The sequence below is a fragment of the Hordeum vulgare genome, chromosome 2H, assembly GCF_904849725.1.
Source record: "Hordeum vulgare subsp. vulgare chromosome 2H, MorexV3_pseudomolecules_assembly, whole genome shotgun sequence".
Classification (NCBI taxonomy): Eukaryota; Viridiplantae; Streptophyta; class Magnoliopsida; order Poales; family Poaceae; genus Hordeum; species Hordeum vulgare.
Window position 1 is genome coordinate 572,627,027 of NC_058519.1, and position 16,948 is coordinate 572,643,974.

Below are 16,948 nucleotides of genomic sequence, written 5' to 3' on the forward strand. Positions count from 1 at the left end.
TTGATTGTCTGAATTGTCATGCCGTGACTTGCATGTATTCAGCTGCTCATGCATCATATGTGTTGTGCATCGTGTGGTGAATTTCGTGTGGTGATTTGTGTTTCCGGTTTGCTTCGTCTCGATAGAGTTCCGCAGCGTGCTGGATTGTGAGGACCCGTTCGACTACGTCGGTTCGTCTGCTTCACGGAGGCATTCTTCTTCCAAGCGGGATCTAAGGCAAGATGACCATTTCCCCAGATACCATTACTATCATTGCCATGCTAGTTTTATCGCTTCTATCGATAATGTCTCGTTGCGTACCACATGTTAAATATCAGCCTCTCAACAATGCCATGAAAACCTTCAACCTGTTCAACCTAGCAAACCAGTGATTGGCTATGTTACCGCTTGCTTAACCCTGTGTTAGCGTTGCTAGTTGCAGGTGCAGTTGCTTCCATGTGATAACATGGGTCCCTTGTCATATCACCATATTAAATGCTATTTAATTTAATGCACCTATATAGTTGGTAAAAGGTGGAAGGCTCGGCCTTTCAAGCCTGGTGTTTTGTTCTACCTTTGCCCCCTTAGTTTCGTCTACCGGTGTTATGTTCCATATTTGAGCGCTCCTAACACGATCGGGTTGTTATGGGGACCCCCTTGATAATTCCTTTTAGATTAAAGCTGGTCTGGCAAGGCCCAACATTGGTACTACATTTGCCCAACATAATAATTCTGTTAAACTGAAATGCATAGGGAGTTAGCGCTACCCGAGGAGTAATTCTACATAATACAAGTAGGGACAGTGCTGATGGTGTTGGTCCAAAACAGAGCACCGTGCAGGGCCAACCCGGGGCAACTCGGGTGATGTCCATGAGGCCATCGCACGCTTCGCTTATCTGCCGTGTCCTGAGAATGAGATACGCGGCTCCTATCGGGATCGTCGACACGTCGGGTGGCCTTGGTGGATTAGTTTTACCTTTAACGAGATATCTTGTGCATCGGGATTCCGGTGATGCTTTGGGTAATCTCAGAGTTGAGGTTTTCCACTAAGGAGTCCAACGAGATCGCAAGCTTCGTGATCGAGGATTACTATGCGGCTTGTGGTAATTTGTGATGGACTAGTTGGAGCACCCGTGCAGGGTTTAATCTTTTGGAAAGCCGTGCCCGCGGTTATGTGGCAACGTGGATACTTTGTTTAACACTGGTTCTAGACAACTCAAAGTAACTAATTAAAACATGCCAACTGTGTGCGTAACCGTGACTGTCTCTTTCGTGAGTTCCTTCTCCGATCGAGGACACGGTGGGGTTATGTCTAACGTAGGTAGGTGTTCATGATCATTCATTTGATCATAAGTAGTTCACGTCCGCTATGCGTAGATCTTCCCCCCTCTTATTTCTTGTACTCGTAAGTTTAGCCACCAAATATATGCTTAGCCGCTGCTGCAACCTCACCACTTAACCATACCTCACCCATTAAGCTTTGCTAGTCTTGATACCTTTGGAAATGAGATTGCTGAGTCCCCTGTGGCTCACAGATTACTACAACACCAGTTGCAGGTACAGGTAAAGGTTACTTGACGCGAGCGTGTTGATTGTTCATTTGGAGTTGCTTCTTCATCTTCTTCTTCTTCTTCGATCTAGGATGGGTTCCAGGGCGGCAGCTTGGGATAGCAAGGATGGACGTCGTTCTTCTTTTCTCGTTTGTTTTCGTCCGTAGATGGAACCTGCTTTTATTCTTGATGTTTATGTATTGTACTGCTGTGACTATGATGTAGCTTGTGGCGAGTGTAAGCCAATTCTATATATATATATCTCATCTTTTCAGTACATGTACTTGTAACGATATCCATTCTTGTGACACAATGAGATGCGCTTCTATCCCTGACGAGGCCTTCGTGCCAAATTGAGGATAGGGTCGCATCTTGGGCGTGACAGGCCACCACCCCAGGAGGCTACATGGTCCAAGTGTGAGAGAGAACCAGCCGCTGGGTGGACTGGTGCGCCGCCACACCCAGCCCAAGGCGCCTAGAGAGGGAAAAGGGGGGAAACCCTAAGTCTGGTGGGCCTAAGGCCCACCAGGGGTGCGCCACCCCTCTCTCCCTCCTGGCCGCCACACCCTCTCCCATCTTGGGCTGCCGCCCCCCCCTTTAGTGTGGGAAACCCTAAAGGGGGCGCCACCCTCCCTTCCCCCTATATATATCGGGGTTTTTTGGCCTTTGAGAACAAGGTTTTCCATCTCTCTCGGCGCAGCCCTGTCTCTCTTCTTCCTCCTCTCCCACGGTGCTTGACGAAGCCTTGCCGGGAGACCTAGTCTCTCCATCGACACCACGTCGTCGTGCTGCCGGAGATCTTCCCCAACCTCTCCCTCCTCCTTGCTGGATCAAGGTGCGTGAGACGTCACCGGGCTGCACGTGTGTTGAACGCGGAGGTGCCATGATTCGGCACTAGATCGGAATCACACCGCGATCTGAATCGCCGCGAGTACGACTCCATCAACCGCGTTCTAGCAACGCTTCCGCTTAGCGATCTTCAAAGGTATGAAGATCCACTCACCCCTCTCTCGTTGCTGGTCTCTCCATAGGAAGATCTGAATATGGCATAGGAAAATTTTGAATTTTTGCTACGTTACCCAATAGTGGCATCCGAGCCAGGTTTTCTATGCGTAGATTCCATGCACGAGTAGAACACAAAAGGTTGTGGGCGCTGATCTGTCAATTGCTTGCCGCTACTAGTCTTATTCTTTTATGGCGGTATCGTGGGATGAAGCGGCCCGGACCGACCTTACACGTACGCTTACGTGAGATAGGTTCCACCGGCCGACATGCACACCGTGCATAAAGGTGGCTAGCGGGTGTCTGTCTCTCCCACTCTAGTCGGATTGGATTCGATGAAAAGGGTCCTTATGAAGGGTAAATAGCTTTGGCATATCATCGTTGTGGCTGTCACGTAGGTAAGAAGGCGTTCTTGCTAGAAACCCAAATTAGCCACGTAAAACTTGCAACAACAATTAGAGGACGTCTAACTTATTTTGGTAGGGTTTGACATGTGATGTGATATGGCAAAAGTTGTGATGTTACACGTGTGATGTATGAGATGATCAAGTTATTGTAATAGGAATCACGACTTGCATGTCGTTGAGTATGACAACCGGCAGGAGCTATAGGAGTTGTCTTAATTTATTGTATGATATGCAACTCCATGTGTTTACTACTTTTACTTCATTGCTAACGGTTAGCTATAGTAGTAGTAGTTGGCGTGACGACTTCACGGAGACACGATGATGGAGATCATGGTGCACGCCGGTGACAATGATAATCATGCGATGCCCCAAGATGAAGATCGAAAGAGCAAAGGTGATAATGGCCGTATCATGTCACTATATAAAGATGGAGATCGAAAGAGTTTTCTAAGCCCACCTAAAGTTTGGTTGAGTCTTTACAGTCAAACCAAAGCCACCGCAGTAGAAGAGCCCATGCAAGCTTCTTTGTGTTTTGCACACCAAGACCACCAAGTTTCTTAAATTAGGTCCGCACATTGCGTGCTAAACCATCTTACACCTTGAAACGGTGGTTTTGTCAATGCCTTCCCAAAGAAAGGCTCTCTCAATCTTGTTGATATTATGCAACAAGGATGGAGGCACAATGAGTAGGGTGATGGAGAAGATGATTTGTGAAGAGAGCACTGATTTCACAAGGGCACAACGATCAATAGGAGTGATATTTTGGCCATCCAAAGTGGTCACCTTGGTAGACGCCTTGTCTTTCAAGTAATGAGAATCCACCTTTCTCGGTTACCGCACCGAAAGAGGCATCCCCAAGTATTTCAACGGGAAAGAAGCCCATGCAACCGGTAGTCTGTGAAACCACTGAACTATTGTAAAATATTATGGACATACCGGTGACATCATCGAAAAGATGTAAGATGACGATGAGGTTGTCCATGAACAGAACGGAGTGGCCACGGACCAAGTCCGGGCAGGGCCATTCCCATCTTGACGTGTAATTGTGCGGGATGGTATATTGCGACCCTAAAGACCAATTTTTTTGCCAGCTTAAAAAATAAGCCAACATAAGTCGCCTCCTTATACATTGGGAAACGCTACGCGTCCGCTGGATGATTTATAAAAATTATCCGTCACCTAACCAGGCGTTGGATGTTCGAGCTAACAGCCGTTTGATCTAACGCCTGCATTCCCTCGCATGGTCAGTCCTTATTTCCCGCAACAACCGGTTGGTTGCGGAAACTAGACACTCTTCCCTGGCCCCTACAGAGTTGTGCCCCGCGCAAAGTCGTCGCCAGCCCGCCGTAAAATCAGTCTGCCGCCGACATGCAGGAGCTAAACTACCGTGTTCGAGCAGATGGCATCGAGAAGCATGGGTTAATTTTTAAAACATCATCTCGTTCGTGGAAATAATGACCATGTTGTAGAAACAATTCCTGAAACAACAGTCGTGTTGCATAAACAACAACTATGTTACAGAAATAACTCCTGAAACAAATAGTAAGTGTATCGCCGTCCTAATCTCGCAATCTAGCGGTTGCTTGTGGTCCTTTATTTTTGCAACAAAGATCATATTGCACAAACATTTTGTAATATAGATCTTGGTAAATAATTTTTTGCAACACAAATAATGTTATAATTTTTTTTGCAGCAAAGATCATGTTGCAGAAAGAGGAGCAGAGAACGAAGCGGTGGAGGAAAGCAAATTGACTGAGCGAGAATAGAGTGGAGCTAGACGAGCCCCCGAAACATCCCTACTGTTATCCAGTATCAAGAATATGTATCCTGAAACAACAGGCGAGATGCAGGAAATGAAAGCGGCTTTGGCAGACGCAGGATGTTGTGCGACTCAAATCGAACGGCTACAAAGCTGTCAGACAGCCGCGCGCGATCGGTCGGTGAAAGATAATCCTTTTCCTTATACATTTGAGCTTATAAACTAATTATAGGACAACTAATTCAGAAGTGTCAACAATTTTTAGAATGATTCATTATTTTAAATGCGGAAAAGACGGCTTATATTTTTTAAGGTGCGTAATAATAGGGAGCTGTCAAGCTCGAACCCTAGCGGAACGTAAAAAAAACGCCACCAAAACTACGTTCAAGCCCAGCCGCGCACGCGCCTTTCCAACAGACGGGGCACTGAGGCCTCTTCCAATGCAAGAGTGCTTAGATGAGGTGTTAAGTGCATTAAATATCTTAGCAACTCAACTCTTCAATGCATAGGTGGTTAGTTTGTTGTTGCTAAGGTCACTTTATTTAATAATTTAGCACATAAACTCTTCCATTTATTGGTCAACTTCTTTTATTTAAGTGGTTTGCCTAGGTTCACGTGCTTAGCATTGATTTTTCTTGGGGTCATCAAAGTACTCTCTCTCCCCCTTAATTATTGTGTCACGTCATATTTTAGCTTATGTGGCATGTTTAGAGGGTGTTTGGATCCAAGGGACTAAAACTAGTCTCTTTAAGAGGCTAAAGTTCCAAGCACCCCTGACTAAAGAGAGACTAAACCTAGTCTTGAGGCTAAAATCTTTTAGTCAGGTGTACTCTTACTAAAATGTGCATTGGTCATCTCTCTCCTCATTTAACTCCCTCACGCAAGTTCTGGATTGAAGGGTTTGGAGGATAATAAATGCTCATTAACTTGATTTTAGTCTCTTTAGTATTTGGATCCAAACATGGGTGAGAGCAAGTACAATACAGCTGAGTCAGCTGGCTATAAGGAATAAACTAATATATTTTTGTTTAGTTAGAGGAAAGAGAAGAGGAGAGAGAAGGTAATTGGGCTCTTAGCTAAAAGTGAGCTCTAGCACGTGCTCCTACACATTTTGTGAGTATGAAAAATGGACCATATAATAAAGAAGCAGTACACTTTTGCAATGAACTATTGTACATGTTGGCTATAAGGTGAGCTATAGATGGCATGACAATGACTTACAGCCAGCAGCTGGCTATACTATTGTACTTGCTCTGAGACTAGCAAGTTTTAGTCTCATTACTTTTAGTTGTGAAGAAATGTAATCAAACTCTGTTTTTCATTGATGAATGAACATATATATACATGGGAACAGTCGTTTCCAAAGAATGCGACGGTACGAGGAGGCGGTTCTTGAAGGCGTCGCTCCAGGAACGAAGTGTTGGTTCGGCCGTGGAGATGCCCACGTGCAGTTACAAGTAGAGATTAAGATAACTAATTACATTAACTAATTAAACTCTAACATTAGTTATGGGACTAAAACGTATTCAAGCACCCTCTTAGCATCCGTCCACGGTGGAGCACTCGGAAGGGCCTGAAGCAACCTGCGCACTGTTCACAAGACTCAGTACGATTCCCCCGGGTTTAGCACTAGCACAGTGGCAGCACGACCCGGCGACCGCCGTCTGCCGACGCACAGTAGCGGAACAATCCTGCGTTCGCAGCCGCAACGTTGCATGCACAGCAGCCTAAACAAAAGACTACGTAGACCATGCAACCCACGAGGCCGGGCGGAGCTCCGAATCCAAGCCAGCCACCACCCGCACGCCATAAACACGGACACGGAAAGCACCTGCCTTGCCTTGCCATCACGCACGCACGCACGCGGTCCATCGCAATCCTCCGACGCTGACCCACCTAACGGGATCTCTTCCTTTCTCCTCCTCCGCCTTTTCTTTTACCCGCGAGAGACAGTGATCTCCCATCCTCTGCTACTGCTAGCAGCATCATGCATGCGCCACTCGTGCTGCAAATCCAGTCCGTGTAGCTAAGTGCCGGTCGTTGGGCTCTCTATCCACTTTTATCCATTACAAAAGCCATCGCCCGAATCCAAATATTTTTGCGATACGTGATCGGCCGATCATTGATCGGTCGAGGAGACCAAGCACGGGCATCACCGACGCCGACGCGTGCGCGCACCGGTTCCCGGCGACATAGTAGCTTGGTTGGTGCGATGGAAAAACACGGGCCGGGATTGGGAAGCTTCGTGCTGGGAGCCGGGAGGGACGGGCAGCGGCGGGTGCTCGAGAGTCGAGATCACACTCAAGACTGAACGTGGCAACAACCAACCTGTGGTTGGGACTTGGGACGCGACATGCAGTGCATCTATTCTACTCCGACGGTGCGACTCCAGTGATCCAGTCTCGTCTCGTCTCGCCTCGCTCCTCGGTGCTGTGAACCGAACCACTGTTCCCGGTTTAATAGTGTCGTTTCGTTTGGGCCTAGCAAACAGCGCACTGGTTTGCCATGACTACGAGCACGTCAAGATGCCCGTCGGCGTTGCACCGAGCCTGGCGGAATAACAAACCCTTGTCTCGACTTTCAAGCCGGCCGGCCGGCCGGCCTATTTTCCTCCATTTTCACAGGGTCCAACTGCAAGATCTCATCGGTGCTGCTGCATATACCGTCGTGGAAAAGTAAACCAAGCACTATGATTTCTGATTTGGTAGTGTTAGTTCGTGACTAGTCTAGTAAGAGTGTCGGTCACATCTTGTACACGGGTTTTTTGTGTTCGTGTACCACCACGTACTGTGCGTGCGTGCATGGTACCGGCACTGACATGAAGTGGCCTGGGTGTCAAAATTGATGGCAGGTCCGTGCCCTTTTCCGTGCATATGCATGTACAATCATCAAACGCACGTACTCCGCCAACAGTGATGCCACGGGAAGGGAAAAGGAGGAGTAGCTGCCACTCCAGCTTACTTAACACGACCACACGAGCACTCAATTCGCTACAGTGTCGTCCCACTCCTTCGACCAGAAATGACAAGGTCGCGTCGCAAATCAGCCGTGGATATCGTATTGGATCGCCGGTTAACCCGGCGTGCGTGCGGGGTTCTCGGTCGCCGGTACGCCCTACAACTACAGGAATCGGAATCGCCGTGTGTCCGGAGTTGACACGGGGACACGTACGCGCACTGCACCGCTTTGCTTTGTTTGCGCAGCGGGAATCTAATAAAATCTTGCACTGGGAGGGATGCTGCCGCGCGCTTGCCGCACGGCCGGATAGCTAGGAAATCTGTTGCACCGGTGAGCAGTCGCCGAGAAAGAACTTTGTTAATTGCAGGTGTGGGAATCAGTCTGGTGTCGTGTCTGTGCAGCTCGTATGGGAACATCCATGAGAAAACTTGGAGCGGGAAACAAAGCAAATCGGCGTGTTCGATCTCCTTGCTTGAGACAAGAGGATCATCGGGCGTCAACGTAGAATAGATAGCGAGAGAGATCATCGGCACGCACGCGACGGACCACATTGTCTGGGATGTTGAGGGGCGTCGAATATTTTCTTTTCTACAGAAGTCCCATCGATAATCAGTGTCTCGCATTCTAAAAAGGACCGGCTATTGATTGTAAATTTGATTAGGAGAAACAAGAGTGTTGGTTTGTACGTTGACATGTCTATATCCCTATAGATGCTTTGCTAAAGAAAAATCCCTATGGATGTGGAGAACGAGAAGCGTGGACTTTGGCTCAAACAAAACAAAAGAAGAGTCATGTCAGAACGGAGCAAATTGCTACTTGATGAGATCCGAAAATAAACAAATGTATACTCTTGGCATGGACATGGAGTTTTCAATTAGTTATTTCTTGATCAGCTCTATAACACTTTGATTTGCACGCAGATACATGAGGATACTTTGCCGTTTTGGTTTTGGTGCACGTTTTACATCTTTTTATCTATTATTTCTATTTAGGTTTTCATTTTCTTTTATCGACACGCAACTACAAATGCACGTAAGCTTGGCCGCGTACAGCTCCAGAATTCTACAACTCTCACTGCCTGCACATGAAAAATTAAAAGTGGAAGACGAATTTAAAGGAAAGTGAAAGGGCAGAAAAAGGATAATATCAAAACGACCTATGCTGATGTCAGCTGAGTGAGGTTTAGATTAATACGAGAAATGGCAAAAGAATATTTACCGTATAATGAAGAAGTGAGATCAACATGAACTATTTTTAAATAGGTAAATAAAATATTAAATTACGTGAACATAAAAAAAAGAACATTCTTTAACATTTATGATTTATTCAGTATTCTAGCACCTTTTACAAATTAGGGACTTTTTGATAAATATATGATTTTTACAAATTTATTTAACAGTTAAAAATTATGAATTTTCTAAGTTTATTGAACAATTTATAAGTTTTTGAAATTAGGGACAATTAGTACGGGTCATGGGAAGTACTAAAAATCAATTTTTATTATACTACATTTTTTTCTAAATTCAACAACCTTTTGATGTTTTTTTGATTCTTTAAATGCCTTTAACAGTTTAATAATCTGTTGAATAGTTTCATGGAATCAGCAACAAATAGTATGGATCGGAGGGATTATTAAAATTCCTGATTTTTTAATATTCTAGGATATTTTCTAAAATCAATAACGTTTGGAAAAAAATTGTGATTTTTAAATTTCTTTAACAATTTTATAAATTATGTATCCCTTTAATTCATTGAGTAATAATAAAAAAATTATGAAACCAATGACAATTAATATGGATCACAGGGACTATTCAGTTTTATGATTTTTTTTAAAATTCAAAATTCACGAACATTACATTCATGAAATTTTATTTGAAGATGTCAGTTTTTTCTAAAAAATTTATATATTATAGCAAAATATTTTCATACTTTTTTTAAAAAAATAAACCCAAAAAGGGATAAACGAAAAAAAGAATAAAAGAATAAAAAAACGGAAAAATCAGGAAATAAAATGGAAAATTTGACCTGAAGAAAATCATGAAAAGCTTCAAAACCATTTGGATAATTTCTACCACCATAAAAGAAAAAGAAAAACGATGATAATCAACCGAGTTATTCCAGCGCGTCTTAAGCCCTCTCGTTTTCATGACATGTGTCCAAGCACGTGCACTTCCCCTACATGTGCGTAACCACCCATCCCTGGCATCCTTATCCCTTTCCCATCTTGTTTCCGAGATGCATTATTTTCCCTTTCTCATTATCCGACCATGAAAGCTACAAGATCGAGCTATCGAAGCTTTAGCACTTCCTCTCTCTTAAAAATCCTCACCACCGAACAGTTGCATAGAAGCACGAGCCACCCCCACGTATCCTCTGGCCACAACTTCTTTTTTGATGTAGGAGAGTTGTTCGATGGTGCTACTCGGGGCGGGGCGCTGGCTTGCGCAATGCTCCAAGAGGTCGGCGGCGGCTAACAAGAGCCACGACTGGTGGTCACCAACGCTGCAGCGAGGGGCACCGACGACATCGTAAGTGAAGGGGCAACTTTACAACGCCGTCATAGTGCGTGGTGGTCACTAATGCTGCGACACCGGAGCTACAACGCAACACCGCCGGCGAAGCTGCAACGCTATGTGCATGGACCTTGGCGTCATCGGCGGCATGACACACCTGCGATGTAGTGCGTGTACGACTGCGATGGAGCATGGTCAGGGGCTGTCACTGTTGCTGTGGAGCATAGCTGAACCACCGATGTTTTGATGAAGCAACTCCCTTGCTGCTATGGAGCATCGCCAGACCACTGATGCTTCGATGAAGCAACTCCCTTGCTGCTATGGAGCATCGCCGGACCATCGTGTTGGAAATATGCCCTAGAGGCAATGATAAAATAGTTAATATTATATTTACTGTTTCAAGATAATCGTTTATTATCCATGCTATAATTGTATTGAATGAAAACATAGATACATGTGTGGATACATAGACAAAACAATGTCCCTAGCAAGCCTCTAGTTGGCTAGCCAGTTGATCAAGGATGGTCAAGATTTTCTAACCATATGCAAGTGTTGTCACTTGATAACTGGATCACATTATTAGGAGAATCATGTGATGGACTAGACCCAAACTATGAACGTAGCATGTGATCGTGTCATTTTATTGCTATTGTTTTCTGCGTGTCAAGTATTTATTCCTATGACCATGAGACAATATAACTCACTGACACCGGAGGAATACCTTGTGTGCATCAAACTTCGCAACGTAACTGGATGATTGTAAAGGTGCTCTACAGGTATCTCCGGAGGTGTCCGTTGAGTTAGTATGGATCAAGACTGAGATTTTTCACTCCGTGTGACGGAGAGGTATCTCGGGACCCACTCGGTAATACAACATCACAAACAAGCCTTGCAAGCAATGTGACTAAGTGTAAGTCACGGGATCTTGCATTACGGAACGAGTAAAGAGACTTGCCGGTAACGAGATTGAAATAGGTATACTGATACCGACGACCGAATCTTGGGCAAGTAATATACCGAAGGACAAAGGGAATGACATACGGGATTATATGAATCCTTGACATTGAGGTTCAACCGATAAGATCTTCACAGAATATGTAGGATCCAATATGGGCATCCACGTCCCGCTATTGGATATTAACCGAGGAGTGTCTCGGGTCATGTCTACATAGTTCTCGAACCCGCAGGGTCTGCACACTTAAGGTTCGATGATGTTTTAGTATAGTTGAGTTATAGGTGTGGTTACCGAATGTTGTTCGGAGTCCCAGATGAGATCACGGACGTCACGAGGATTTACGAAATGGTCCGGAAACGAAGATTGATATATAGGATGGTTTCATTTGGTCACCGGGAAGTTTCGGGCATTACCGGTAGTGTACCATGAGTGACGAATGGGTTACGGGTATTCACCGGGAGGGGCCCACCCACCCGGGAGTGAGCCCAGTGACCCTAGGGTGGCGCACCAGCCCTTAGTGGGCTGGTGAGGCCAGCCCAATAGGGCCATGGCGCCACTAGTGGAAAAACACCAAAGGAATGAAAAAAAAGGAAAGAGGGAGGTGGGAAGGAAGGAGTGGACTCCTCCCCCCAAACCGAATTGGGGTGGGAGTCCAGCTCCTCCCCTTCGGCCAGCGCACCTTGGGGCTCCTTGAGACCCAAGTCTAGCCCCTCCCCTCCTACTATATATACTGGTTGTTTTAGGGCTTTTGAGACACAACTTTGCCACGTGCAACCCAAACCTATACCACGTAGTTTTACCTCTAGATCGGATTTATACGGAGCTCGGGCGGAGCCTGATGACCCGCAAGTGTAGCGGATCTATCGTAGTCCTTTTGATAAGTAAGAGCGTCGAACCCAACGAGGAGCAGAAGGAACTGAAATGGTTTCCAGCAAGGTATTCTCTGCAGGCACTGAAATTATCGGTAACAGATAGGTGTGTGATAAGATAATTCGTAGCGAGTAGCAAGTAACAATAGTAACAAAGGTGCAGCAAGATGTCCCAATCCCTTTTGTAGCAAGGGACAAGCATGGATGAACTCTTATGTGGGGTAAAGCGCTCCTGAGGACAAATAGGAATTTCTCTCAAGCTAGTTTTCATCATGTTCATATGATTCGCGTTCGCTACTTTGATATTTTGGTATGTGGGTGGATCGGTGCTTGGGTGCTGCCCTTACTTGGACAAACATCCCACTTATGATTAACCCCTCTTACAAGCATCCGCAACTATGAAATAAGAATTAAGACGAAGTCTAACCATAGCATTAAACTAGTGGATCCAAATCAGCCCCTTACGAAGCAACGCATAAACTAGGGTTTAAGCTTGTGTCACTCTAGCAACCCATCATCTAATTATTACTTCAAAATGCCTTACTCTAGGCCCAAATAATGGTGAAGTGTCATGTAGTCGACGTTCACATAACACCACTAGAGGAAAGACAAATACATCGCATCAAAATATCGAACGAATACCAAATTCACATGACTACTTATAGCAAGACTTATCCCATGTCCTCAGGAACAAAAGTGACTACTCACAAAGCATAATTATGTTCATGACCAGAGAGGTATTGAATAGCATCAAGGATCTATGTTGGAATTATGCCCTAGAGGCAATGATAAATAAGTTATTATTATAATTCATGTATCAAGATAATCGTTTATTATCCATGCTATAATTGTATTGAATGAAGACTTAGATACATGTGTGGATACATAGACAAAACACTGTCCCTAGCAAGCCTCTAGTTGGCTAGACAGTTGATCAAGGATAGTCAGGGTCTTCTGACTATGTACAAGGTGTTGTTGCTTGATAACTGGATCACATCATTGGGAGAATCATGTGATGGACTAGACCCAAACTAATAGACGTAGCATGTTGATCGTGTCATTTTGTTGCTACTCTTTTCTGCGTGTCAAGTATTTGTTCCTATGACCATGAGATCATATAACTCACAGACACCGGAGGAATGCTTTGTGTGTATCAAACGTCGCAACGTAACTGGATGACTATAAAGATGCTCTACAGGTATCTCCGAAGGTGTTCGTTGAGTTAGTATGGATCGATACTGGGATTTGTCACTCCGTGTGACGGAGAGGTATCTCGGGGCCCACTCGGTAATACAACATCACACACAAGCCTTGCAAGCAATGTGACTTAGTGTAAGTCACGGGATCTTGTATTACGGAACGAGTAAAGATACTTGCCGGTAAACGAGATTGAAATAGGTATGCGGATACTAACGATCGAATCTCGGGCAAGTAACATACCGAAGGACAAAGGGAATGACATACGGGATTATATGAATCCTTGGCACTGAGGTTCAAACGATAAGATCTTCGTAGAATATGTAGGATCCAATATGGGCATCCAGGTCCCGCTATTGGATATTGACCGAGGAGTCCCTCGGGTCATGTCTACATAGTTCTCGAACCCGCAGGGTCTCCACACTTAAGGTTCGACGTTGTTTTATGCGTATTTGAGTTATATGGTTGGTTACCGAATGTTGTTCGGAGTCCCGGATGAGATCACAGATGTCACGAGGGTTTCCGGAATGGTCCGGAGAAGAAGATTGATATATAGGATGACCTCATTTCATTACCGGAAGGTTTTCGGAATTACCGGGAATGTACCGGGAATGACGAATGGGTTCCGGATGTTCACCGGGGGGGCAGCCCACCCCGGGGAAGCCCATAGGCCTTAGGGGTGCGGCACCAGCCCTTAGTGGGCTGGTGGGCAAGCCCAAGAAGGCCGCTGCGCAGGAATAAAAGAAATCAAAGAGAAAAAAGGGGAAGCGGGAAGGAAGGTAAGGACTCCACCTTCCAATCCTAGTTGGACTAGGATTGGAGGAGGAATCCTCCTCCCCCCCTTCGGCCGACCCCCTTGGGGCTACTTGAGCCTCAAGTCAAGGCCCCTCCCCTCCCACCTATATATACAAATGTTTCAGGGCTGATTTGAGACAACTTTGCCACGGCAGCCCGACCACATACCTCCACGGTTTTTCCTCTAGATCGCGTTTCTGCGGAGCTCGGGCAGAGCCCTGCTAAGATTAGATCACCACCAACCTCCGGAGTGCCGTCACGCTGCCGGAGAACTCATCTACCTCTCCGTCTCTCTTGCTGGATCAAGAAGGTCGAGATCATCGTCGAGCTGTACGTGTGCTGAACGCGGAGGTGCTGTCCGTTCGGCACTAGATCGGAGCGGATCGTGGGACGGATCGAGGGACGGTTAGCGGGGCGGATCGAGGGACGTGAGGACGTTCCACTACATCAACCGCATTTATTAACGCTTCTGTTGTGCGATCTACAAGGGTACGTAGATCTGAAATCCCCCTCGTAGATGGACATCACCATGATATGTCTTCGTGCGCATAGGAAAATTTTTGTTTCCCATGCGACGTTCCCCATCAGTGGCATCATGAGCTAGGTTCATGCGTAGATGTCATCTCGAGTAGAACAAAAAAGTTTTTGTGGGCGGTGATGTGTGATTTGCTGCCCTCCTTAGTCTTTTCTTGATTCCGCGGTATTGTTGGATCGAAGCGGCTCGGACCGACATTACTCGTATGCTTACGAGAGACTGGTTTCATCGCTACGAGCAACTCCGTTGCTCAAAGATGACTCGTGAGTGTCGGTTTCTCCAACTTTAGTTGAATCGGATTTGACCGAGGAGGTCCTTGGATGAGGTTAAATAGCAATTCATATATCTCCGTTGTGGTGTTTGCGTAAGTAAGATGCGATCCTACTAGATACCGATGGTCACCACGTAAAACATGCAACAACAATTAGAGGACGTCTAACTTGTTTTTGCAGGGTATGCTTGTGATGTGATATGGCCAACGATGTGATGTGATATATTGGATGTATGAGATGATCATGTTGTAATAGTTAATATCGACTTGCACGTCGATGGTACGGCAACCGGTAGGAGCCATAGGGTTGTCTTTAAACTAACGTTTGTGCTTGCAAATGCGTTTACTATATTGCTGGGATGTAGCTTTAGTAGTAATAGCATGAGTAGCACGACAACCCCAATGGAGACACGTTGATGGAGATCATGGTGTGGCGCCGGTGACAAGAAGATCGTGCCGGTGCTTTGGTGATGGAGATCAAGAAGCACGTGATGATGGCCATATCATGTCACTTATGAATTGCATGTGATGTTAATCCTTTTATGCACCTTATTTTGCTTAGAACGACGGAAGCCTTATGAGGTGATCTCTCACTAAAATTTCAAGAAGAAATTGTGTTCTCCCCGACTGTGCACCGTTGCTACAGTTCGTCGTTTCGAGACACCACGTGATGATCGGGTGTGATAGACTCAACGTTCACATACAACGGGTGCAAAACAGTTGCACACGCGGAACACTCGGGTTAAGCTTGACGAGCCTAGCATGTGCAGACATGGCCTCGGAACACATGAGACCAAAAGGTCGATCATGAATCATATAGATGATATGATTAGCATAGGGATGCTTACCACTGAAACTATCGTCAACTCACGTGAATGATCGGACTTGAGCTAGCGGAATTGGATCATGAACCACTCAAATGACTAGAGGGATGTACTTTTTGAGTGGGAGTTTAGCAAGTAATTTGATTAAGTTAAACTCTAATTATCTTGAACATAGTCTAAGTCCACTTTGAATATATCTGTGTTGTAGATCATGGCTCACGCGACAGTCACACTGAATTTTAATACGTTCCTAGAGAAAGCTAAGTTGAAAGATGATGGAAGCAACTTTGTAGACTGGGCTCGTAATCTTAAGGTGCTCCTGCAAGCTAGGAAGAAGTATTATGTCCTTAATGCTGCGCTAGGAGATGAACCACCCGCTATGGCTGACTAAGATGTTAAGAACGCTTCACTACTGGAAAACAGTTTTTTGCCATCTGCCTAGTCTTTGCCGTCTGCTAGCTGATGGCAAAGAGTGTCTTTGCCGTCAGCTTCAGCAAAACAGACGACAAAGCACAGGCTGATGGCATAAAGTCTTTTTGCCATCTGTCACATCTTTGTCGTCTGCTAGCGGACGACAAAGAGTCCAGAGGCAGACGACAAAGATATAGATAGGCCCACGTGACCGCGGGGTGGCTAGGTCAAACTGGAGTCGGACCTTTGCCGTCTGCTAGCGGACGACAAAGAGTCCAGAGGCAGACGACAAAGAGTCTAGACTCTTTGCCGTCCGCCGGCAGACGACAACGCTCTAACACCGTTAATGGCTCCCCCCCCCACCCCGCCCCTCTCTCTCTCTGTAACGGTCACCCCGTGCGCCCCTCTCTCTCTCCCCACCCCGCGCGCCCCTCTCTCTGTAACGACCGCCGCCACCACCGTTGCGTCGCCGCCCCCGTCGCTTCGCCGCCCCTGTCGCCCCCGCCGCCGTCCCTATCGCCCCACTGCCGCCCCTGTCGCCCCTGTCTCCCCCGCCACCACCCCCTCTCTCTCTCCCCACCTCGCCCCCGCTGCCGCTGCCCCACCACCGTCGCGCCGCTGCCCCTGGCGCCCCCGGCGCCGCCCCCGCCACCCCCAACACCCCGGCCCCTCCACAGCCGCCCCTCCCGGTGAGCCCCCACCCACATTATTTTTTAGTAGTTTTATTATTATTTTAGTAGTTTTAGTAGTTGTTATTGTTAGTAGTTTTAGTGGTAGATTTAGTTAGGTTAGTAGTATTAGTTAGGTTAGTTAGTTAGCTTGGTTAGTTAGGTGGAGGAGGAGAAGAGGAGGAGGAGGAGGACAAGAAGAGGAGAAGAAGAAGATGAGTAGGAGGAGGAGGAGGAGAAGAAAAAGAAGAAGAA